Source organism: Macrotis lagotis, chromosome 1, assembly GCF_037893015.1.
Source record: "Macrotis lagotis isolate mMagLag1 chromosome 1, bilby.v1.9.chrom.fasta, whole genome shotgun sequence".
NCBI lineage: Eukaryota > Metazoa > Chordata > Mammalia > Peramelemorphia > Peramelidae > Macrotis > Macrotis lagotis.
In genome coordinates, this window is record NC_133658.1 from 82,407,812 (window position 1) to 82,435,165 (window position 27,354).

A 27,354-nucleotide genomic window follows, 5' to 3' on the forward strand; every position below is an offset into this window, starting at 1 on the left:
TTTCCCTTTTAGAAACACTATTTTGGATTTTAATGCATAGTTGACATGTGGTAAATGGGAGCACCCTCAGAAATAGAGTATGTCAAGATGAAGTATTAAAAAAGTCAGTGTTTGAAAATAGAAAGAGCCCTTACCTTGAAATCAGATCTTTCTTTAAGCTTCAGTTTCATCTTCTGTGACATGAAGATCTTAGGATTTAATTCACCGTTGCTTGTGGTAGGGGATGTGCTTTTTATAACTTAAGGTGTCATAAAAATTTAATTTATCATCAATATCTTTTGTATGGTCCCCCATAACCTCTTCTCTCAGATTTCATCTTTTTATACCATTTGAGTGGTAGTAGAAGTGTTTGTAGTGTTTCTTGGTAAGAGATACTATTACCAATTCTATTGATTTTACTACCTCCTCAACCACTATTTTTTTTTAATTTTATTTTATTTTTCTCCATTTGTATGTAAAGATAGTTTTCAACATTGTTTTTTTTGTAAAATTTTTGAGTTCCACATTTTTCTGCTTCCCTCCCTTCCCTTCCCCCTTTCCCCCTTCCTATGATAGTAGGTAATAATATATATATATATATATATATGTATATATATATATATATATGTTATAAATGTACTATCATGTTTAACACATTTCCATATTAGTTATGTTGTGAAACAAGAATCAGAACAAAAGGGAAAATAAACATGAGAAAGAAAAAAACATAAAACCAGTTTTATAAAATGAAAACAGTGTGCTTTGGCCTGCATTCAGACTCAATAGTTTTTTCTCTGGAAGTGTATGGTATTTTCCATCACAAGTCTTTTAGAATTGTTTAACCCCTTTTTAACAAGATTACCTTAACCCATTGATGCTTAAAAATTAAATAGACTGTTTATTTCTTTGATTACAGTTAGAAGAAACCTATAACATATATCATAGGTCTGTAGCTGAATGGGACCTCTAAGTCTATTTTATCTGGTCTTCTTATTTTACAGATATCTGCTCCCTCTTTCTTTTCCACTCTTTCTCCTGACTCAAAAAGGAGGCAAAAGGCATGGGGAATTCTGCTCTTTGTCAGTCAATGTAGCTTTTTGATCAAAAAGTCTCACAGATTGATCATAAAAGTGAGGGCAGACTATGGGATACCAGATTGATCATGTGAAATGTCCCCAGTGAGGGCTGAGCTCCTGACCACTTGGGGATTTTAGCCCTTCTGCTGTCCTGAGATGTTGCATGCTTCTCCTCCTCTCCTTCTGCCTCTGCAAGCTCCATGTCTTAAACCTGCTCTACTCCTTGACTGTGGCTCTGTTTTTTTTCTCAAGCATGATATCTTTGCTCTTGGATTCTCTAACTTTAATACTGATTTATTTTCCTTCCCCTCTTCTTCACCTTGCTGCTTCCACAATAATCTGTGGAAACAAACAGGTGACTTGCTCCAGAGTATTGTGTGCAAAGGCATGTTATAGTGGAAAGAATACAAAATTTGTAGTAAGAGTACACAGATTCAAATTTCAGCTCAGTTACTTATTATTTGACTTTGGGCAAGTCACCTTTTAACTCTAGGTCTCTTTTCTCTTTTGCAAAACGAGGGGGTAAAATTAAGTTTGCTTGTAACCCCCTAAATTCTCTCATGGCTTCTGAAATAAGGAGAGTTTGAATCCTTGCTCAGCCACCTAATATCTCTCTCTGACCTTGACAAGTCATAGCTCTTCTCTGGGTCTCTGATTCATCATCATTAAAATGAAGGGGTTGGATTAGATGCCCTAAAAGATCCCTCTCAGCTCTAAAATTCCATGATTCTTCCCCTCAAGTTCAAACTACCCAGCTGGGAAAATCATTATATTTGGGAGAACACATTGAATTTGGGCAGTTCTTTGGAAGAAAATTAAGTTGCTGATTGCAGTCCATTCTCTGGGCTTCTGAAGAGGGTAGATTGTAATCTTTAATTAATCTATCACTCACCCTGAGAAAACGGGAATGGTTCATATCACACTGATTTGGGATGGCTAGGAACTGCCGACGGAGGCATAGGCTGCAATTGCTGGTCATTTCTGTCAACACTCTGCACATTGATATGTTTGTTTAGAATTTTCATTTTCCCTCGGAGCCTCAACTAGAGAGCCATGTGCACTTTTAGAAGTGGTGTGTGCACTCTGGCCCTGCCTCTGCTGTGGTAATGAAGATGAAGGGACCAGAACGTCGACCTTTCCCTGCCTTTGTCTGTAGCCTGCCCTTCCTTTTAACTGAACACCTTTCAAATGAACATGCTCTGAACTCTTGAACTGCTCATTCTGTTCCCTGAGCTTTACTGAGCAATTGGCACTTTATCATTATAGGCCTCCCAAGATTTTGTGGTTCCTATATTTGATATCGAGAGAGAATTTTTCGTTGGCCTTCATTAGCCATAACTTTGATTGTTAAGGGACTAGATTAATAATGTTTTTTTTTTTTATTAGAGGCATCAGACTTTAAAGCTTTGATATAAAGGGGTCTCTTCTTTCTTTGCATATAGTCCCACATCTCTGAAGAGATAAACCTGGAATCTAAACTTTTATCAATTTGAAAGTCCTTTTTAAGACCATTTGATTTAGTCTGGAGTTTTACTGATTGGGGGAAAAATCCTGAGTTTCAGAAAATGGAAGGTAATTTAGGCTCACAAAGGAAGTATCTGAGCCTGAATTTTGTAAATCCAGGGTCTTAATTTGAAGTCTAGAACTCTTGCTATTTCTTACTGCCTGTGATTCTTTTCAAACTTAAATAAGTGGAAAATTTAATTATATATCACAAAGTAACATAAACTCAATTGATTTAATTAATTTCTGTTTGATAAAGTACCTGTGAACCTAAATTTATCTTTCTTCCCTGTAAAATTTGGATAATAATGCTTGCATAACTGTTCCCAGAAAGTCATTGTGGGGAACACTCATTTATGTAAACAAACATTTATAAAATATCTACTTTGTGCTTCATCTTGCAGATACAAAGATAAAGATGCCCAAGATACTGCCCTCAAAATTTTTATAATCTAATCCCTTAAAAATCTTATACAGATCTTAAAGAATTATGTGCATTTTCACCAATATCAATTAAGCTGTATTATTGCTTTCATATCATCTAACTAATGATTAGAACCTCAATATTATTTTGATCAGTTGATATCACTGATGACTAATTAATATCAAATTAGGGATATTTACTGTAAATCACAGCAAGAGCCAAAATTCAAACTGGGGTACACTCTATCCTGATGGCACTGGGGAGAGTGGGCTCAAGCTTAAAATGCTTGCTAAAAAACCCCTTCCCTCCAGGTTTACTTTATGTCTTTGTGGCCCTGGACTTTGGTGGCCGAATGGACTCATCATCCTCAGTCTATGTGCTATATAGTCACTGAACCTCTTGTGACTCCTCTGAATGTTCAAAGCTCACAAGTTTGCAGCTTAATCTTCTCTGTCTCTTATAATAATTCACCTAAGGGCATAAAAGAATAAAAGAGAGAAGCACATTCCTCCATTGGAACCATTTGTATGCAGAACTTACTAGTGCAGTCCAGGCAAATATTTCTTCTTTCCTATATTCTTACAATAGTCACCTAATTTATTTCTCTGCCTCAGGCCTCTCCTTTCTCCACTTCATTCAACACAAATAGATATTCCTAAAGCAGCAATATAATTACGTCATTCTGCTGTTCAAAAAAAAAACAGACTTCCTGTTCTCTTAAACATATAATGCAAACTTCTGGGTTTGGAATTTACAGTCCTTCACTATGGGACTAAGACCGTACTTTCTAGTCTTATTCCACATTGATTGTTTTTCATATACTCTGAATTCCAGCCAGCAGAGTCTCATTGTTGCTCAATTTAGATTTGAACCTACTCCATTCAATGATCAACCCAACCTCCCACGTTAAAGAAAAAAAGAAAAGACAAAGAACATTGTGTAACAAATAATAAATCTAACAACAAACAAACTCAGCAACAACAACACATTTCCATACCATTTGTCAGATTTCCATGGCAAAGGATATTAATGATAGAGTTTCCCTGAAATTTAGGAGCACCTGAGAAACAAGAGATTTTATAACTCAGCTCTTCACTACGAACCAAGGGCAATCCAGGAATCCAAGTTAGGTCTAGTCTTATTATTATAAATTTTTATGTCCCTTGTTGGAGGAAGTCCTGGTTTTGAAAGCAGCAATCCTCAGATTCTACCCCTTCTCCTCTATGTGACTATAGAAAGCTGTTTCTCCTCTCTGTGCCTCAGTTTCCTAGTTTTTAATATTGGGATGATATTGTTAGATCTACTCTTGAGGAGCTTAAAAGTCAAATGGGATAGTGAGAATCCAGTATAATATACTTTACAAATCCTGATCGAGCATATAAAGCTAAGCTACTACTATTATAATTTGTCAAGAATTTCATAAAATTTTTTCCTGAGGTACCTGTTATGTGGCAGGAAGAGCATTGGTCTTATATACTTGAGTTGGGTGACTTTGGACAATCCACTTAATTGCTCCTTTATTTAACTAGAAATAGAAATGCTGATGATACTGGACCAACAACCTTACAGTTTGTAGTGAGGAACACAGAGAAACTCTCTCTCAAGACAATCTCTGCAGGATATTATCCTGTTATAGATTTCATGTGCTGATATCTTAGAAAGTTGATACTTTTATTATCAATCTACTGACAAACCAACACCATCCTTTAAGTTTTCTCTGAATCTAGAGATTATTCATAGAACATAAGAGAAAAGGCAAACAAAAATGAAACAAATGAAAAAAACAACCAAATATAGTATGCATGCAACATGGGGCCTGCTCCTAGTATTTCACCCTTTATTCTTCTACCCCGGTGTTTGTAGGAGAACTACAATAAACTTTCCTAATTTGAGGCCGATATTTTATATGTAGTTAATATGAGGCAGATGTGTTAAACAATCAATATCAATGAACAAGCATTCTAGGGTTTTACTATATGTCTATATGTTAGACACTCTGAAAAGTGTTGGGGAAACACGTGAAAAGTGAAACCAGCCCTTGCCCCCAAGGATCTTACATGCTATTAAGAGAGGTAACTTTTACCTAGATAGAGGCTATGATGAATGGATAGATAGATAGATAGATAGATAGATAGATAGATAGATAGATAGATAGATACTACATAGATAGAATTTATATAGATAGATGGATAGAAAGACAGAATGAATGAATGTTTTCAAGGAGCTTACATTCTATTTGGGAAGCATGTATATAAATGGCATTGATGTAGAAGCTTGTTCCCAGAAAAACAATATGAAAGCTCTCCTAAAGTAACCATGGAACATAGTTCAATTTTGAGTGAAAGGGACAGGTAAGGAGAATGATAGCAGGAGATGTTCATGGAGACCTTGTTCTGGGAAAAAAAGAGAAGGTGGACTTGATACAATATAGCCTTAGAAGAGAAGGCCCTGGATTGAGAGGAAGGAATGGGGAAATGGGAAAAAGCTTTTTTCCTAAAAGAGGCAAATTCAGAGTTTTCCAAGTTATAAGCTGTTCAGAATTCACAATTTTTTATATACCTGTTTTTCAAGGCATAAATAATTCCTTCCAAAATCTACAAAATTGAATTATATAAGATAACTAATTTTTAAAACCTTTCAGATTTTGTTATATTCATATTGCTCAGGTTAGGCATCAAACTTTTATTTTTTACAAATTTAAAAATCATTTCACAGGTGCATTCCCTTTGGGTTACTTGCCCAGTGAACATATACTTCTTCAACATGTAAGTAATATCTTGAAGGTTCCTACTCCTGAACTTTAGTTAAGGAGCTCTACCTGTGTGCATTCTATAAACAGTCATCCATTAGCCACTACTAACTCTTGACAGTGACGTTTACTAGAATAGAATAGAATAACAGCTATAAAACATTCTTCTGCCCCCATAAATCGGGGCAGATTATCCCACAGGTTTGTGTGTGTGTATAAACAGAGAGAGAGAGAGAGAGAGAGAGAGAGAGAGAGAGAGAGAGAGAGAGAGAGAGAGAGAGAGAATATATATGTCTTTGGGGAACATGGATCAAACTGGATACTTAGTGATAGTGAGGCAGACACAACAGGGACACATATAGCCAAAGGAAATGACCACTCTAAAACTGAAGTGTCCCAGCGTCCTTTCTTTCTTGTAGTTCTCTTGAAACTCCTTCCTCTGTCGAGACTCTTTCTTGAATTCAGTTAGCTCTTTACTGATGTCAGAGGTTACACTCCTCAAGTGTTTTTCTGGCCTTGGATAAATGCCTCTCTCTATCTTTCACTGTCTCTGCTCTTTGGATGAGGAGTATTCCACTAGGCAAGTAGCTTTACTTAAAATACTAAGCAAATAGAGAGATGAAAGGAAAGATAACATCACCCTTTCTCCTAGTCTCCACCCTTTGGGATGGCTTCTGAATTTTCATTGTTTTACTGGTTTACTTGTCTTCAGACCTGCTACCTAGCTACTCCTGAACTCATTACTTCATATTAATAATAGGTTTTTTAATCTAATAGGTATTAATACTGATTGGACCAAGGAAGAGGAGAGATTGCTAATCATCCTTTCCCTGATTTCATTCCTTCTCTTGATTCAAAGACAGATGTCCATACTTTGAAAAGGGATGATCAACTTTTTACCATTTTCTAAACATACATCATACTTCGTGATTATATCTTATAATAATATCAGTTAAGGCAGAGGAGCCTCTTCCCCCACCCATAGCAAATGATCTCTCCCTAATACAAGAAGTATTAGGCTTTGATTGAATTTAAAATCAGAGGACTTGTGTTCAAATTTTGCTATGTCATTTATATTTTCCACCTTGGACAAGTGCCTTCAACCCAGTCTTTTCATGAGTGTTTTAGACTATATGACATTTGTAACCCCTTAGAACTCTTAAGTCTATGATAATATTTGAAATGAGTTTGTCTTTCATGGAATGCTGTTCACTTTGCTTGCTACCAAAATTCTTCCAATTTATTTAATTATTTTTAGAGATGAAATTATTTTGTGCAATAACTATAATGTTAATGGGATTCTATGTAATGGTCCAGTTCAGGCTTGTTGGTTTGAAAATAAACACCTTCATTTCACCATTTGCCTTTCGGTTTCAGTCCGTTAACCTGTCACACAGTGTAACCTCATTAACATCACAACTTAATTGTAAATTAATGTGGCTCTTTTTTTAATCAGATTTTTGGGCTTGGCTACTATATCTATCTATCTATCTATCTATCTATCTATCTATCTATATATCTTATGCCTAATATAGTACTCAGTAACATAGAATTTTTGTTGTTTTAATGTTATCTAACCAAGCTGAAAATGTAGTAGCTACTGCTTTAATAATACAAATTTGAACCACTTTTTAAAAGTTGGCATGAGTAAGGGAAGGGAATCTTTAACCACCAGAAAGCATGATTATGACAGAGATTCAGGCTAGTACTATATTTGGATATGGAAGATGTCAATATTAAAATAGGGGCAATGAGATCTCTAAAGAACTGAGGAAAGAATTAAAATCTACAAGCTAATAGCTTTGCTGCCAGTCACAAATAGATTCATCCTTCACATCTTGGATACATAAGGCTTATTTCAAAATAAATTCTGGGGGACATTCAACATGATTGGGTCTTCTGTAGCTCTGTTAATATATTTGTTCGAGTCACTTGCACTCAAAGCTTTTAGATAGAATATCACTTTTTTATATTATTCATGGTAATGTAATTCCCCCCTTTAATCTCTTCAGGGTTTCCCATTAAGCCATGATATGCAGTTCAGAGGAATTTGGATCATCCATTAATCACACAGGCTGTACTTCTCTGGATCTACTTTTTGGCCATCTTTAAATTAGTAACTTGGCAGTGGCAAAGATGTGGGCTACCCCAGGAGGTCTGATCGAAGAGTCCCTGCTTAGGAGATTAGGTTGTGAATGTGTAAGCAAGCTAATGGAAATCATTTTGGAAGAAGGGAATAAAGTTTCACAACATCAGAAAAAAATCACTAAATTATATAAGAATATAGTACATTTAAGAAAACTTAATCCTATCCTTTGAATATTCACAATCTAGGTATAAAAACTAAATGCAGTCTTTTAAGATAAATAACCAAAATACTTGTTTGTAATTTTCCATGTTAGTGTCATAATTTTCAGCATGGGACCTAACAACTCTGCATACTTTTTGTTAAATGCTCTGAAATGGAAAATTAATTAATTCGAATGGATTCTGTAAAAATAAAAAAAAGAACATTCTTATGTTCTTGATAAAAGACATCCAAGGATTGGACAGTGCTTACATATCGGTACTCTGAAGGTATCAAAAGGGATAGTTTAGACTTGGACAGTATTTCAATTCATTAGCTATCTCTTCTGTGGCAGAGATTCTTTAAGTCGTGTGTGTGTAATGGACTCCTTTGATCATCTGGTGATGCCTATGGACTTCTCTTTAGAATAATGTTTTTTATAGATAAAATACATAGGGTTACCAAAGAAACCAAGCATACTGAAATAGTTCTCTTTTTTATTAAATGTAGACCCCCAGTTAAGAACATTGGCCTTTGAAATGCAATTAAATTCAAAAATATTTATTAAACTCCTTCCTTCTTGTATTGGACATTTTGACATAGATCAGAATGAGGTAATCATTGCCTTTAATAAAGTTACCTAATTAAATAAAATACTTGATGACATCTTTCATACCTTTCTCTCATCCAGATTGTTGTTTTAAAACATTCTGCATCCTCTTTACACTCCTACACTCTTTACACTCCTCTTTTACTCTCTATTTTTTCCTTTTGTTCAACAGCAATTTTGATTATTCAGAAATCTGATTTCTCTAAGATTCACAGCTCTAGAAAATCAGAAGGAGAGAAATAGTCAAAGGAAATATGCTTTTACAACAGTCAGCATCTCAGGATCATCAAAAATACTGTAAAACCAAATTTGATTGGGTTTACCCCTTTCCTTCTATTCAGTACAGGTTCCCCTTATTTTGTATTTGTTAGTACTTGACACACACACATACATGCTATGTTTATATGCTTTATTTATATATGTATGTACATGTTCTTATATGTAAATATATATTTACACATGTAAACACGTAATCACATATCAAATTAGTACTGTTTTTCAATTACAAGCCAGCTCATTGCATATCTGCAATTTCTGTCTGCTATAAATGAGCTGAGTTAGTATCGCAGTGGCCTTTTCATTTAATATCAAGACTTAAATATTGTGAGTTTAAGTGGTATCACCCTGCATTCCTATCATGAAAACGGTCCATAGACTTATAGAGAGGCATCATTTGGTCCAACCTTCCCATTTTACATGTAAGAAAATTGATGTCTGTGATAGGAAGTGACTTCCCTGTGTCCACATTGATCACATGGTTGGTAGATAATGGTCAAGCCACCAATCCAGTTCTCTTTCTAATATACTATACAATTTTATTAAGCAGATTGTTACTAACTCTGTGCAAATGTTTTTATTAAGATCCTCTTATGATGGCTCACTATGGTATGATGGTAAACATGGCTTTTTGAAAGTGATGATAGAAAAGCCCAGATTCTGGAGAACGGTACCAACCTTGAAAGATTTTTTACTCTTTCTAAATAGGCATATCTAAATGAACCCAATATAAGTTATATCCCAATATAAATTTAAGCTATAGAAGTTCCAAGTTAGCTACAGAGTAATGATTTTTTACTACAGGCACTCTCAAAAATATATATAATGGCATAAATTAGCTATTTTATGTAAAAAAACCCACCAATACCAATTCAATCATGGACATTTAAAGTATTGCAATATTATGAAAGTACTTGGTGTTAATAACTGTGAAATTCTTCCACTTGCTCAAAGTCTTCCTTGGAACACCCATGAAGACTATGAATCTTGAACCCATACTACAGAATTGTGGTGAAAAATCCTGTGTAGTGACCAATCTAGGAGATTTTTAGGGAGACAACCTTAAGACTATAGGACACAACATTCATCAACCTCACTGAAGCATTAATTCTGCTGCTGTGGCAGCAGACCCACAAATGAGGTGCTGACCAAGGAGGAAAAAATAAAAAGAAAAGGAATCAGGAAAGTCAGGAAGAGATTAGTAGACAGATTGTAGCAGTGTTGCATCATTAATATCCAGACGGAGCTAATGTTCCCAAACTCCTGGGAGGGAGGAAACATTTTCCTGGCTACCATTTTCTGTTCTTAAATATGATAAGTTCAAAAGTACTGACCCTCTTATAACATTACCTGAAACAAAAATAAACAATCATCTCATATATAGAAATATATTTAAACATATTCATATATATATATTTGTACTGTGGTCTATACACTCACATACATAGAAATATAGGTATTGGCATATGAGCAAGAGAGCATGAGCATACTGAAAAGAGTGCTGGAATTGGAAACAGAAGCTCCTGGTTTGACATAACTCTACAACTTATTATCTATATGAATTTAGTCAAGTCACTTTCTTTCTCAGGGCTTCAATTTCCCCATCTATGAAGATTTTTGATGAGTTGAGCTTTAAGATTTTTTTAGTCGTAATAATCTATGTTCTATTAAGTTAACTTTGTTCTTTTTTCCCCCTCCCTCTAATGGTCTAAGAGAAGTTCATTTTTCATGTAAATGATAATGGGGCACAGATGCATTGTATTCTGTATTCACCATTGAATTTGTGAGTATTAAAAAATAAAGGCTATGATTTACTGCATCATTTGGCATATTCCTGGAAAGTTTTACAATTATTTGGTCCATGACTTTAACTACATTATCATAAATATTGAAATATATTTTCCCTGTCAATAATGTTTATTCACACTTTTGTAAGGAATTGGGGCCCATCCAGTTTAGTATCAAGAGGTAGAAGTAAGACTTATATTATGGTGAATCACTTCTATTGTTTACTACTTCTATAACCTTTTTCAAGTAAAGTCACCTCTCTGGGCCTCTGTTTTCCAGTCTATAAACTGAAAGCATTGGCTAGGTGGTTTCTAAGAATTCTTACAGCCCTAATTATTAATTTAAACTAGTGCTTAAATACTGGTGGAAACCTATCTCCTTAATCTGATCAGGAACCCTTTTTTAGAGTCACATTCTTTCTCTGAATTTTAGTCTTTCCTTTCCTCCTATCATCCCCCATGACCACATTATATCCTTTGTATTTTTATGTATGATCTCACTTTGAGATGTTTTAGCATCATTTTCCCCTGGACTAGTGTAGTCAGTTAAAGTAGCCCTCTACATATCCAACAAATCCTCTCCCAGACAAGGGAAGTTATATCCATAAGGAGGAGGGAAATTTGAATTCTGCAAGACATTCAAGAGAGAGAACCATGGGTATCTTTCCCCTATACTTTGATTTGGAGATTTAGCACTTCTGAAGATAGAATGTTTAAGCAGTGTGGAGGAAAGCTGGAATGATAGCATCTCCAAAAACAGCACATTGGAGAATTCAGGACACATTCTGAATGAAAAAATCTCCAGTTTCTTAGAAAAATTGATCTATCCACATATGTACACATTCCAATATTTATGTGTATAAGGCATATATACATATGTACATGTGAGTTGTATCAAAACTGAAGTCATGGGATTTGGTGAGGTTACCAAGAGAGAATATAGAGGAAAAAGAGAAGGTGCAGGATAGAACCCTTACTATCACACATTTAAGCGGTGTGATAGTATATAATGACCCAGCAAAGGTGATTGAGAAGTATCTTTCAAACAGGTAGGAGGCAAATCAGGAGAGAATAGTATCAGATACTTAAAAAGGAGAGAAAATCCAGGGGAAAAGGATGATCAAAAGTGTCAAGTATAGAAGATAGATCAAGAAGGATTAAAATTGAGAAATTGCTCATATGCCAAATCTGATATTTGGTAGTTGAAATCAGTTTCAGTTGTGTGAAGTCAGAAGACAGATTGAAAGGAATTTAGGAGTGACAGGAGAAATGGAGATAATTGTAGACCACTTTTTCATGGAGTTTGACTAAAAGGGAAGAAGGATATAGGACAATAGGCATAATGTGAATGGTAGAATCTTAATTTTTTTCAAGAATGGAGGAGAATTGAGCTATTCTCAGCTTCTGAGTGCTTATTTTTAGTTTAAAATAATTTTATATTAATCTCTTCCTCCCACTGCTATTGCTATTTACTCCTGCAAAACAAATATGACCTTGAAGAGTTGGATTTAACTGAAAAATGACTGAACAGTATCACGTAGGAACAACGAAGGCCAATGATGGGGAATAATCTAGAGCTGTGGTTTGGCAAGAGAACAGTTTCATTAGTTCAAAGAGCCCAGGGTTTCTGAGGCTGAGGAAAGCATAGAGCTGAAATAGCTATGTGTTGAGGTCAGAAAATGATGTTAAAGCAGAAAGTAATGACCTGAGAAAATTCCCAATGGATAGAAGTATTGGATGCCTTGATGAGAATAAAGAAGAGTTACAAGATGTTAGGAGCATAGGGAGACTGTCATCAGATGGGGGAATGCCAATTTCTAATTAAGGAAGTGGAACATTCATGGGTAATAGCAGACCTAGATAGAGTATAACCATCCCGGTGTGTTTGATGTGGAATCAAGGAGTAGATCATGGGCCTTAAGGGAATTTGACGGAGCATCTCTCTGGATGTTAAAGTCCTCTGTTATAAGAGCAAAATTTGGCAGGAAGAGGGAAATTGTGAGTCAGGGAAAAGTCTCTGACAATAGAGGGAGAATACTAAAGCTAGACTTCTAAGAAGGAAAGGTTACTGAGTGAAGGAGTTAAAAGGAGAATATGGAAATGACAATAGGTGGTAAGCATTATTCTCATCCATACACTAGGATCAATCTAGCAGGATATGAATAGTGCTGGAATACAGGTAGAGATAGTGTTATCAGAGGGGAGCTACTGAAGGCCACTAGATGAAAAGAATGTGAAAGTTATGTAGGAAATAGGGAGCCATTGAAGATTTTTGAGCAGTTGAAGTGACCTGTTCTTATATCTTGGATTTTGGTTTTGGGAAATCAGATGATTTCTCTTTTAAAAAAAAAATTATTTACATCCAGAAATCATTAACAATTCTACATTTAAAGTCTCCCATTTGTGTTTTAGAGAATGTTTCACTTTCCTATAATCGTTCATTGTACTTGCAGTAAAGAGGTTTTTCTAGAATATTTGATATTTATCTATCTATTTATTTATTTATTTTTGAGATTTTTTTTTTTTCAAGGCAATGGGGTTAAGTGGCTTGCCCAAGGCCACATGGCTAGGTAATTATTAGGTGTCTGAGGCTGGATTTGGACTCAGGTACTCCTGACTCCAAGGCCAGTGCTCTTATCCACTGCGCCACCTAGCCACCCCAAATATTTGGTATTTATATTACCCATAAATTGTCAAAAATGAAATAGACCTCAGGGATCACTTCTTCCCACCTCTTCATTTTTTATAGGAAGGAAGTGATGACTAAAAGGTACCTAGAATGATGAAATGAATTAATGGTAGAGCAATGACCTAAATCCAGATCTCCTGATTCCAGTCCAGTGCCCTTTCTGCAACACTGTGCTGAAATGCCAAGATCAACAACTCAAATTCCACTATCTATGAAGTTCACTGGTTTTTCCCCCCTACGCATTGGAAAGAGGCCTCTTTAATTTTAACTTTATATCCAGATATCTGAGACTGACTCAAAAGCAATGACAAACAGAAAAATGAGAATGCCAGATTAAGGAAGTGTTATCAGACTTTCCCCTGGAATCACGATTTATCAAATTTTTTGAAGTGTTTACTATCGGGTATTTATTATTCAACAATCTATTGATGAAATCTGAGGAATAGAGTGCCCTGAATGGGGGAGGAGGAGGGGATTGGAAAGCAAAGAGAGAAGTGCAAGAGAAAAAACAAAACACAACAACAACAACTGAGAGAGACAGAGATCCAGCCAAACCCTGGCTATTAATCATCACCCTCCATTACTTAGTGAAGATTCATTCATTGTTCCATAAAGGTACCTAGAGGGTCAATTAGAGACCACAGACAGGATTTTTCCAAGACACCGGAGGCTCAATTAGGCCCTCCTTATAATTTTCTGCTTTAACAGCAGATGTCAGCCTATCGCGCCCCAGATACAAGGGGCTTAGAAATGAACAGGGCCCTTGGTTTGTTGTTGTTGTTCAAACAAGATACTTGAGGCAGTTTGCTGTTGATAACATATAGCTTGCTGTCACACCTTGGTCAATGTGAGGCAGAGGGGGTTTTATCACTGCGACTGGCAAGAAGCAAAGTTCTTTTGGGGTCAGGGCATATGGAATGATCAGGGAATTTCTATGATGGAATGGTCTGTTCCCATCACAATGGTAATTCATTTATCTTTGGAAGGATCTTAACTATATAGCAGCCCTACAATAAAAAATTTAAGTTATCTCCAAATAAAATGTTATCTGAAATCAATTCAGGTACATATCAAGAATGAAAAAATTTGAATCTGTTGGGTATTTGTGATTCTTTCCTTTCCCAAGCTTCTTCAGGTAGAAGCAAATTAGTCAAATGCATATGAATATCACAAGTTGCTTTTATATTCCATGTGAAATAGCAGACATATCACCGATTTGGGAGTATGAAGAATGGAGTTTGAACCACAGATCTGTCATTCCATGACCTAGAACAAGTCACTCTGCTCTTTAGGTTTTAGTTTTCTTTTTTTTCCCCTCTAAATAGTGAGAACTGGATCCCCAAAGTCTCTTTCATCTCTAACATCTCTTCTATCCATCATTTTAATTGATAAGAAGTTTACACAGTGCTAGTCTATTCCTGATGAATAATAAAGATAATAAAATTAGTATAAAACTTTAAAATTAGGAAGCGCTTTATCACAACATCCCTTGAGAGCTATTAAGAATGAGGAATAATATACCCATTTTATAGATTTAAGTAGATGAGGCTCAGAAATAAATAATACTATGGTAGTATTTTATTTGTAATATAAACATCATATTTATTTAAATATTAATTTTAAAATAGAGGATATAATATGAATAATATTATAATGTTTTAGTGCTTTCAGTTTTACAAAGCACTGTCCCCATAGCAGGGTTAAGTGGGAAATTCAAATGTTGTCCTAATTGTCCTATTGTCCAATTTCACTGAAAAAGAAAATGAAGCTAAGAGATGATGAAACTTATGGTTGGTTATAAGCTTTTAAGGTCTATATTCAAGGTTCATACCCACCCATTCTAGTTCTAATTTCCAGGTTTGTTCAATACACCACTCAGCCTCACTGTGTACAACACATTACTTTCTGAAGAGATGCATTATTAAGAAATAGCCAATTACTTGCTTTCTGATATGCATACATTTGTCTACATGGATGTTTTATCCTCTTTCCTTTAGGGAAACTCCTTCCCCTCTGTAGCCTCATAGCACAGAGTTCTAACTAATGACTTTAATCACGTGAATTCTGTGTGCAGACAGACAAGACCATCTCTAGCCCATTTATCTTGCAGACCCCAAGTGTACAAACATGCCCTTTGTTATTTTGCACTTTGCCTCAATTTACGCTTTGGCTGCCAATCTGCTACAGAGAGCCCAGTTTCCTGCCTTCCCAGGGAATATATGTTTTCTGTTTTCCCTGAAATAGCCCAGGCTTCAGAAGCTTGTTGTTCTCTCACTTCAGAGAAATTTGTGACATTGCACTCATCAAATTCTTTTTTTATGTATTATTTTGATGCTGAAAAGAAACTTGCAAGGTAGCTTGATGATATTAGAAGAAAAAACTTCAGGTATTTTTTTTTTCCTGAATAGGAAAATAAAACTAAACAGATTTAATGAAATATACTTCTCCTGGAGAATAAGTTCAAATTGTAGTATGAATGAAAATAAATGTGAAGTGCTTTTCATTAAAATACAAAAAAGCAATACATAAAATGATTAATAACCAAAATCCAGTAAGTCAGCACTTCCCAAATATTATTTTGTGTTTTCTTTGTATATATTCATATGGGTAACATGTTTTTTCTACTAGTAGAAGCTTCTTGAGGGAAGGAGCTATTTTATTTTTATAATTACATACCCCTGTACCCACTAGAAGTAGGTATTTAAATATTGCAAATTGATTGGTTAATAGAAACCAAGAATATCACTACTCTATAATAAAAATAATTATTAACATTTCAGTACATTGTTTTACAAAGTGCCATATCTTTAAATCTTCATAACAACACTGTGAGGTAGATAGTACAGGAATTATCTCCATTTTGTGAATGAGAATATTAATTCAAAGAAATTATGGCTTATCCATAATTTAACTAGTAAATGCCAGAGGTGAGATTTTTACCCAACTCTGATCTTATTCTACATGCAGTACTGTGTATATTATATTTTTCTTGTTATTCACTTGTTTCCAACTCTTTATGTTTTTCCATGGACCAAAGAAAAATAATGCTATCTGTGAGGATTTGGGGAGCAAAGATGTTAGTTTGCCATTTCTTCTCCAGAGGATTAAAGCAAAAAGAAATTAAGTGACTTGCCCAAGGTCATATAGTAAGTGTCTGGAGACCATATTTTAAACAGAGCCCTTCTGACTCTAGGCCCAGTACTCTACTGAGCCACAACAATAAAATTTACGTTGTATCATAAATTCTTGAAGAAATCTTTCCCAGCTACATTTAGTTGATCTTTTGTATATGAGGAAGGATAGAGGGAAAAAAATCCTGCAAAAACAAAAAGGAAAACACTTGAAAAGCAAAACAAAAACAAAAGCAAAAACTGTCTTTAATAAAGTTTAATGATGAGAATGTTGAACTGCTTCTCATTAATTATACCAATAATGAATTTCTTAGGGGAAAATTCTTTAGTAACAAAAATTAAAAGTACTGTACAATTAATGTGTTTAAGACCTACCTGTATTATGGATTATAATCTTTAATACTTTATTACCTTATGGATCTTTGATTTCACATTCATTGGGAAGGACACAAACATCTCGATGCCATAGCAAATTATTTCATAGATTAATGTGGCTAAAAACATTAATTACCTCTTGACCAAACTTGTCATGATAAGCCTCAATCACTACCCTCAAAGAACTACATTCTAGTAGTAGTATACAATATATACAAGAAAGTGGGGGGCCAGGGAGTGGAACTTTGCTCTTGAGAGTCTCAGGAATTGTGAATGAAGCTATAGTGCACTTGAATGGCATATTCTTTCCAATAGAAAAAATAGTTTGTCTTGATTACTGTTGCAAGAGCAAGAGGCCTATATTTGTATGTGTGTGTCAGGAAAGAGTTGGGGAAAGAAGCAGAGTGGATGACTGGGTGTGATAGAATGGTTTGAGGTCACCTGGACATTGTGAATTGGATGGATTTTCATTCACTCAGCCATCAGTCTGAATAACTGAACCACTAGACTTTTATACCAAATTTTAAGTGAATTAGACTGAAAGGAGAGAAATGATTTTGTATGATTTTATGTTGCTGGGGGGGCAGCAGCATGGGAGATGGTAAGATTAGACAAGTCCTATCTTTTTGGTAGATGACTAGATAGGATTATGGATTTTAGAATGAGATCACATGGAATCTCAGTGGAAGATTTTATTTTTATTTTTATTTTTTTCAGGTTTTTGCAAGGCAATAGGGTTAAGTGGCTTGCCCAAGGCCACACAGCTAGGTAATTTTAAGTGTCTGAGGCCGGATTTGAACTCAGGTACTCCCAACTTCAGGGTCGGTGCTCTGTCCACTGTGCCACCTAGCCGCCCCCTCAGTGGAAGATTTTAAACAAGAATTAATAGTCAGAGCTGATGCTTATGTTTTCATTTCTACTACCATTTTCATTACTATTTTAAGTTTCTTAAGATACATTATCAAGTTTGTATCTCAAAAGAATACTATGATTTGAATTGAACGCCGTGAATCAACTGAAACCTGAAAGCAAGTATTATATTTAACAGAAGAAACTGGAGATATCAAAGCTACAGAATCTTTGGATAATACAACCAGCAAAGTTATTGTTAAGTAATCCTTCTAGAGCTCTAAAAGTCAGGATATTAACTAGCCCCCATCCCTTCACAGTTAGTGCATAGAGTGACAAGTCTGCAGACAAGAAGACTCATCCTCCTGGATCCAAATCTGGCCTCAGACACTTACTAGCTGTGTGACCCTGAGCAAGTCATTTAATTCTGTTTGCCTTAGTTTCCCCCTTTTTTCTAAAATATGCTGCAGAAGGAAATGGCAAACCAGTATCTTTACCACTTTGCCAAGATAAATCTAAATGGTGTCATCAAGAAGTGGACATGACTAAAATGACTGAACACTAAGGACAACAATCACATTCCTTTCTCCTTTCTCCTTCCTCCTTCCTCCTTCCTCTTGTGAATTGAGTCCTGTTCCCTTTATTATACCATACAGTTTCTTTTAATAGCACTGTTTCTTATTCCTGAAGCATATCATTTTCTAAAGAAGAATTACTGATCCATTTCTGACTCTGTACCTTCTTTATACTACTCTTTTAGCTAAGTGTAATGGATCTCATTTCCCACCATGTACATAGACAGCATAGAGCCAATTGGGTTTGAAAGCTTTCTCATGAGGGTTAAGTAGTCTGTCTCTGGAGCCAGCTATTTCCAAAGGAAGATCTGAGATCAAGAGACATCTATAGAACAATAAAGCATGATTTGTATTGCTAAAAACACAAGTCATAAGTCCTTTGATGAAAGCTTTTCTTTTCATCTGTTTTCCTGTGAATTGGGGAGGACTTGCCCTGATAAAATCTCTCCTCTTACTAGTTGTGTATTAGATTTTCCATCTCTAGCTCTTCAATTCTTCCTGTATAAATTAAGAGGGTTGGACCATATTAACTCTAAGGTACAGCCTAGCTTTAGTTACTGTGAATCCATGGACACTTGGCCTTTGGTATATGGAATTGTTTGAAACATATTGAAGAGAAAGGGAGGTGCCTAGAATAAGCAAAGAATATAGCATAGGATTGAATCATTAAAACAAAGACTAAAACAAAGACCACTCTGATTTATAAATCACTTTACAATTTATAAGCCCTGTTTATGTCCCTTAGCACATTCAACCACCTCCCCCCACCCCCAATATCCCTTTGTGGAAGCAAGGCAAGTATCATCTCCATTTAACTGATAAAGCAACTGAGACAGAGTTTTCATTTCTACTACCATTTTCATTACCATTTTAAATTTCTTAATAGACATTATCAAGTTTGAATCTCACAAGAATGAGTTGAATTGAACCCTTGTGTGTTAACTGAAACCTGAGAAGTGAGTTTGTGATAAAACTGGAGTTCAGTCCTAAGTCTTCTGACCTCAGGTCCAGTGTTCTTTGCATAAGTTAAAACTAGCCCTTACATTTGTCAATTTTTATTATTTGGAGGAAAAAACATAATTTAGACTTTATTTTCATGTAGGTATTGGACAGTAGGTGGTAATACCAGCTTATAATTTTCATATAAATCAAGAGATTGTTAGTCATTTTGTATAATGTCATGGACCCCTTTGTCAGTATGGTGAAGTCTATGGACTGCTTCTTAGAATAGTATTTTTAAATTCATAAAATAAAATATATAGGATTATAAAGAAAACCAACAAATTTAAGTCAAATCAATCAGTCATTAAACATTATTAAGTGCCTACCTTGTGCCAGACAGTATTTTAAATATTAAGGAAAACATACAAATTAAAAAAAAGACACTACCCTCAGGAACTTAGAATCTAATGGGGAAAAGCACCCAAAATGGAGTAAAAAAAATAGAGAGCAAGAGAAAAGGAGAAGTGTCAAGTGCTAGGGCTTGATGGAGAGTTCCAAAGAAGTTTCAAAGCAATGACTCTGGTAAGAAATGGTGAGAAAAAGTTTGCTGAACCACCCTTTTAAATATAAAGATCCATGCCCTGCCCTCAGAGGGGCAAAGGGACTGAGATGTGAGGACCAGACAGATTAAATCTTTTGGTATAATAGTATTTAAATATCTATCTGTCTTAAAATAATTATACCCCCAGATTAAAAACTTATGCTCTAAATCAGCCAAGCAAATTAAAGAATTTAATTTTTTAAAAAAAATTTCCAGTACCAGAGACTAATGCTCCATTATTGCCTTTCTGAAATTTGCCAAATGATGCTACTTAATTATCTAGAAAACTACTCCAGAACTCTCTTTCCCCCATTCTTGACTGGAAGACACCTGTTCTCATGAAAACCAACACTTCTCTGCTACTATGATATCTCTTTCAGTGTTAGGTAATTAAAGAGAGATTATCAAATTCTTTTTCACATTTTAAAGGTAGGAACAATCTTTAGATTATCACACTTTCACATATAGTTGTAGGGTTAGGGACACACAGTAACTGGGACTAAAGATGCAAAAAATATTTTGTTAGAAAGTATTTTACTCTACTGTGTACAATAGGGCTGCTGAAAACTAATTCAACTTACCCTTCCTTTCACAAAAGGCTCTTTTATCTTCTTTATCTGCACCAAAGGTCCCCTAGTATATATATTCTAAAATATACCAGAGTATTCCTCAGTTGGTGGTGTTATATGATATTTTATATTATATCATAACATAATATTGTCCTAAAGCTTCTCCCAACACCATCCTGTTTGCTTTGATAGTAGTCCTTATTTCAAGGTCATTGCCTATTTCACAGTTAATTCATACTTCTACAAGAAGTGGCAAATGAAGAAGAAAATTGAGATCGTTGAGGTGAGGTAGTCTGTGAAAGTTAAGGTAAAATCTAGAGTTTAGCATAGCTGTAGAGTTGTCCATTATCCATGCTCCCCTATCCTCTACTGAATCAGATCCAACTCTTCTTTGCAGTAGATAGTTTCTTGAGATGTTCTGACTTAAAAATTTTTGTTTAAATGTCCACCTGTGACCCACCTTCTGGTAAAGCATATGCTCTTCATTTAAGTTTGTCCTGAATGAAAGGAATTGAAAACTTTTTTTGCTTGGGGTGTGTGTATGTGTATGTGTACACATATATAGATATATAATAACTCAGATATTATATATGTATATACATATATATATATATATAATAACTCTGAGATATCTGCATTACCTCCTTGACAGAATGAATGACACTTCAGAGAAGAATTTCAGAGTACTATAGTGTTATATTGGATCACTTTTGAGAAACATTTTCCCTAAAAATCTGAATATTATTAAAATTTTCCTTTTGTCTTTTTTAATCCATATGAGTTTAATTTTTGTCCATTCAAAATGTTCACATTTCCAGTTTTAGCTGATAGCAGGACTGCCATGAATTTTCAGAAAGATTCTATTAAGTAGAATCATTGGTTCTTCTTTGCATTTGACTGTTCTGGTTAGGATTGTTTTTTCTTTTGGTCCTCCTTAAGAACAAAGGAGGGCTGGCTAGGTGGCACAGTGAATAGAGCACCGGCCTTGGGGTCAGGAGTACCTGGGTTCAAATCTGACCTCAGACACTTAATAATTACCTAGCCATGTGGCCTTGGGCAAGCCACTTAACTTCATTGCCTTGGAAAAATCTTAAAAAAAAAAAAAAGGAAAAACCAGCAACAATGACTAGGTATTTGGCATTTAGTAGTAAGAGAGCTATGACTGGTTTTAAAAAATTCACCTTTCTGAACATGAACTTAAAGGATTCATGTCTAGATAGTAGTTTATCTGAAAAAAAAGATCTTGATATTCTAATCAGTTATAAGTTGTATATAAGTCAATAGTGTTATGGTAGCCCAGGAGAGCAAATTTGATCTTTTGTTGTATTAATAAATATATAACTTCTAGTGATAAGATGGTAAATCACTCCATCCTTATTATCCATCATGATTAAGCAAGCTGGAATCCCGCGATCAGTTCAGTTCTAGTGGCCATCATTTAGAAAGGACCTAACCAAAAAGTGTGTGGAAAAGGTCCAACAAGTTTCTGAAGCCCTTCAAGTAAATTATACATAAAAAAACTGTATGAAAAACTTGGGGATGTTTCTTCTGGAAAAGATTTAGGAGTATATGATAGTCATCTTAATGAACCTAAGGACTGTCCTGAAGGGGAGATATGAGGCATGTTTTGCTTGGCTCCAGAGGGTAGAATTAGGTGTTATAGATGCAGAGCAAAGAGCAAAACTTGGACTTGACATGAGGGGAAAAACAAAAAAACAAAGAAGCAAGCAAAATTTTGTAACAATTACTGTTCCTCAAAAATAGATTGGAAAGTGGTAATAATGAATCACCCACCCTGTTTTGGGGTCTGTAATCAAAGTCTGGATTACCACTTTTCAGTTATGATGTGGAGGGAAATCTTGATTTGAAAGTAAGTTAATGTTGATGTAGATGACTTTTGAAATGCTTCTTCTCTGAAATTTCAAAATTCTATACATGTCTTTGGCCTGATAGTGTCTTGATCTTTATTAGCTGTTCAACTGATTTACAGAAAGATAATCTTTAAAGTCTATTGTTTCTTTTCTTTATCTAAGAATATTAATTCCCAGAAATTTATAAAATACTTCAGGTTCTGTCAACCAACAATCAATCAACGAATGAATATTCATTCATTTATTCACTCATTAATTCATTTATAAAGTTAGTTGTGGTTTTTTTTTTTTTTTGGCAAGGCAAATGGGGTTCAGTGGCTTGTCCAAGGCCACACAGCTAGGTAAATATTAAGTGTCTGAGACGGGATTTGAACTCAGGTACTCCTGACTCCAGGGCTGGTGCTCTATCCACTATACCACCTACCTTCCCCTAGCATTTATTTTTAAAAAACAACTTGTTGATATATTTTGTTTTTATATCAATTCTATTTTCTGCTGTATTCCTCTAGCTACTTGTCCCAGAGAGATTATCCTTTTTGACAGAGAATAAAATAAGAAAGAATAAATATCTAAAGTTAACATATCAAAAAAGTCTGATATCATATGCAATATCCAACATGCATGATATCCCTTCTTCTTTAAAGGAGCAAAAGAGAAATGTCTTTTGATTTATCGTCAATTGAGTCATGCTTGATCATTGCAATTTCACAATGTTAAGATTGAATTTTTCATTTTTTTATTTCTGTACTTGTAGTCACTCTATATTTCATTTTCTTTGTTATTAGTACTTTATATGAATTAATAGAATCTTTCCTTGCTTTTCTATATTCATCACACTTCTTACAGAAGAGAGATCAAGCATAGTATTCATGTACTAAAATTTGTCTGGCCATTATCTAATTGATAAACATCTATTTTGGATCCACATCTTTGCTACTAACAAAAATGCTGCTGTAAATATAGCAAGGATTTATTAAGCAGAGCCCCAAGTGCTTCACTAGAGCCCTGTGATGGGTGCTAGAAATACAAGGTTAAAAATACAAAATCTATCCTGTTTTCATGGAATTTTCATTCTGTCATGAGAAACAGGATAGACAAATGAGTGAATACAAACTATGTGTAACTAAAATCCAAGAGAATTAGTAGGGAGGAATGAATGAATTGCTAACTGGGAGGTGGGGATGAAGAAAGCACTTGTGATGGCACTGGGGCTGAGCTCTGAGAGTTCAGGGAGGGACTTTTGAGAAGTGGAAGTGAGGAGGGGTGGAGGGTAGGCAGTGAATGGAGGGTAAAATGTGACCTCTGATACCAACTAGCTGTATGACCCTGGGCAAGTAACTTAACCCTGTTTAACTCAGTTTTCTCTTCTATAAAATGAGCTGAAGAAGGAAACGGCAATCCACTGTAGTATCTTTGCCAAGAAATTCTAAATGGGGTCACAAAAGAGTGGAACACAACTGAGTGTTTGAATAACAGCATTTATACAGTTCTTACTATGTACTAACCACTGTACTAAGTGCTATACAATTATTATCACATTTGATCTCCATAATAATTGTGGGAGCTTGGTACTATTATTATTATCCCCATAGTACAGATGAGAAGCAGAGGTTAAGTTACTTGGCCAGGGTCCCAGAGCTAGGATGTGTCTGAAGCAAGATCTGAACTAAGGACTTAGTGGTCCGGCATTCTTTCCACTGTCCCATCAGCTGCCCTAGCTGGCTCTCATTTGTTCCACTCTGAAGCAAAAGCCATTCTCTGAAAATCACTAGTTCATGATAATGTCCTTTGTGATGCCATAGTTTGAAACATGTATGAGGATGGAAATGGAGATGAGGTGGGAAAAGAAAGTGTCTGTGCCTGCATTATAGCTCCCCTCTAAGGTGACTGGGTAGATCTGTGATCTCAAGAACCAATACCAGACCAAAGCTCTTCGCCCACTGGCCCTCATTTTTTGGTACCTGATTTGTTCATCTCATTTTCCTAGCTTGTATAAAGAATGATGATGCTGCCACTTAATGGCTATAGGACCTGAAGCAAGTCAGTTGACATCTCTGATCCTCAGCTTCTTTTTTCTTACAAGATGTTATTCTCCATAATGTTTGAATTTCCACTGGAGCCTGTGAATGCTGTGGCTTTTGCCACTGTTGTTGCTGTTGTCATCATTGTTATTTTATATCATTCTGTGACCCAAACCTTCTTTTGTGAAGCGCTCTATGCAGCCTTCCTTCTCCCTGCATGCAGCACTGTCCTTTCCAGCCCTTAAAATCAACAAAAAAAGCGGTCTCCCAGATGAAAGGAGCCATGCTAATACTCACTCAGTGCGCTATAACGATCCCAGCATGCTGCGAGATATTACCCACAAAGTCTTTAACCACACTTTCTACGTTGTTAAAAAGAGGAGCTTCTGATTTCTTCAACTCTTGGGACAACAAGCTGTTAGTTAGATGTCACGATATTAAGTCCTGGTTTCCATAAATGCCCAGGATGTCTTCTCTCTACTTGTGTCTTAAAAGTCTTAAGGGCTATCAGTGGACAAGTCTAATAATACTCCCACTGTCAAATTTACACTTGAGAATTTGTTATATATATATTTTCCAGGTTATGTAAAGATATGAGCAACTCAAATCAGAAATATCATTATTGTCTCACTCCAGACACCATGCCCAGTGAAATTATCAGGGCCTGTTTGTCAGACTCCATGGCTCATTACAGGTAGACAGATCTTCGCAGAGATAACACTATCCTGGCAGGTCAGAAGGGTTGCTTGAGTGGACTCCTTTATCCTTCTATAGATCACTCAGATTTGTGAATGGTAGCTTAAACTTGTCTGAAATTTTAGTAATATTTTTTACAGGGAATTATACAGGTGGAAATTTGACTTTACTCAGTTAAAACACTTGCCCAAGCAATTTTTTTTTTGTTTTTTGCAAGGCCAATGGGGTTAAGTGGCTTGTCCAAGGCCACACAGCTAGGTAATTATTAAGTGTCTGAGACCGGATTTGAACCCAGGTACTCCTGATTCCAGGGCCGGTGCTTTATCCACTGCGCCACCTAGCCACCCCTTGCCCAAGCAATTTGATATGATTAAAAGCCAATGTGCAAATTCCCGTTTGCCAAGATTACCTTTTGATACCACAAAAAAGACATATAAGAATGAACAATGGACATGAAACAAAGTTGTGACTGAACAATTAATCACTAATATTTGTCAACTACATCTGTGGGCAAACACTCCCCTTTCCAAACCTCATTTTCCTCATTTGTACATCAGTAGTCAAGGACCTGATTTTGTTGATGTGGAATCTGCCTCTGCTAAAACAGCTGTCACAAAGCAGCATATACCTTTATAACCTCAAAGGGCTATTGGAGGCTTAGCAAGCTGACTTGATTTGCTCATCACTAACCCAACTAGTAAATATCAGGCAGGATTTGAAAACCTGCCTTTTGACTGTAAGTCCATTCTTTATCATGTTACTGCTCCTTCCTTATCTACTAAATGTACCTAACAATGCTTGCATTGCTTATCTCATTGGCTTCTTGTGAGGCATGCACTTTAGAAACCCTACAGAGTTATAGAAGTCTGAATTATTATTACTATATTCCTTTTGATTCCATTAAAACCTTTCCATTTTATTGACCTTTGTGTAGTTATTTCAGGTGGTGGTGTTTCATCATTTAAAAATGAACATTTTCCCATAGTATTTGAAAGGAGAAATGTTAAATGTTAAGGGTTCTTTTTCTAACCACAATTTCATCAGTTTCTTATTATACATATATGATTATAAAGCAATTTGCATGAAATTTACACCTTTTTGAATTTTGAAAATTGCCTTGTTGAAAAAGAATTGCTGTACTTCTCAATACCACCCTGATTAATCACAGTTATAGAGTAGACATAACACTTTTATTAAACTCTCACTGAGCAGGAAAATTAGCACTTCCTGCAATAACGATACTAATTTCATTAGTGAACGTTTTCATTTATAAAACTCTACTTCCTTATTCTGCATCTTTTATCTCTTCTTTACTGACTGGGGAGAAAAGGAGGGAGAAATGATCAATTCCTTGCTAGTTCTTCACCAAGCACAGTGATGATGTTTTGTGTGTTTGTGTGTGTGTGTGTGTGTGTGTGTGTAGTCCTTGAGAAGCCTCCTTTGTAACTGATCACTTTTTTTTTTTTTTTTTTTTTTTTTTTTTTTTTTTTTTTAGTTTTTGCAAGGCAATGGGGTTAAGTGTCTTTCCCAAGGCCACACAGCTAAGTGTCTGAGATTGGATTTGAACCCAGGTACTCCTGACTCCAGAGCTGGTGCTCTATCCACTATGTCACCTAGCCGCCCCGTAACTGATCACTTTTAAGACCATTATGTACTTACTGTCACATGGTGATATTTGAGCATTGTTTTAGAAATTAAACTGCAGCAAGGTTAAAATTACAGAATCTTCCAGTTGAAGGGACCTCCAAGGTCATCCTGGCCAATGCCTTCCTGAACCCTATATCAAACAGACAAGTATCCCTAACAAAGGTTCATCTCTCTGCTTTCTAAGTAGCCCTAGTGATGTGAACGAATGGATGAAAAAAATCTTTATTAAACTCATCCTGCATTGTGCCCAGCACTATGATTAAGTACTGGGGATTCAAACAAAAAAGGGAGATAGATTATATTCTCAAGGAGTGGGGAGAGATCACACATAGGGGAGGAATTAGGAACAGGGCAAAAGGAAGGACCCAGTGATATTAAATGTAAAACTCAATACTTCTGAGGCAATCCATTGCTTTTTTTGGACACCTAGCTATTAAAATTCCAAACTGCTAAATAAATATGAACTCGATGCTTGTGAACTAAGTGCTCTTAGACAAACTTTAATCTCTCTGCAACCCTGATTTTTTTATATATAATAATGTGATTAATGTTACTTGAGTAAGTTCTTCATAATACCATGAAATCTCCAGTTACTCCCACCCTCCTTGTCCAATTCATTGCTTGAATTTCTCTTCATTTTCTCTCTGAGAATCTTATTGATAACTAACTCAACTTTATACTGTCCTCAACCCAAAAA

The 27,354-nt window shown here is 35.5% G+C and overlaps 1 protein-coding gene and 1 pseudogene across 3 annotated transcripts in view; one reads left to right on the plus strand and one right to left on the minus strand.

Moving 5' to 3' along the window:
* WWOX (WW domain containing oxidoreductase) overlaps positions 1 to 27,354 on the plus strand; it is a 1,413,871-nt gene that overhangs the window by 742,853 nt on the left and 643,664 nt on the right. The window lies entirely within an intron of this gene.
* Positions 1 to 27,354, minus strand: part of LOC141493111 (intraflagellar transport protein 22 homolog pseudogene) — a 216,781-nt pseudogene that overhangs the window by 154,527 nt on the left and 34,900 nt on the right.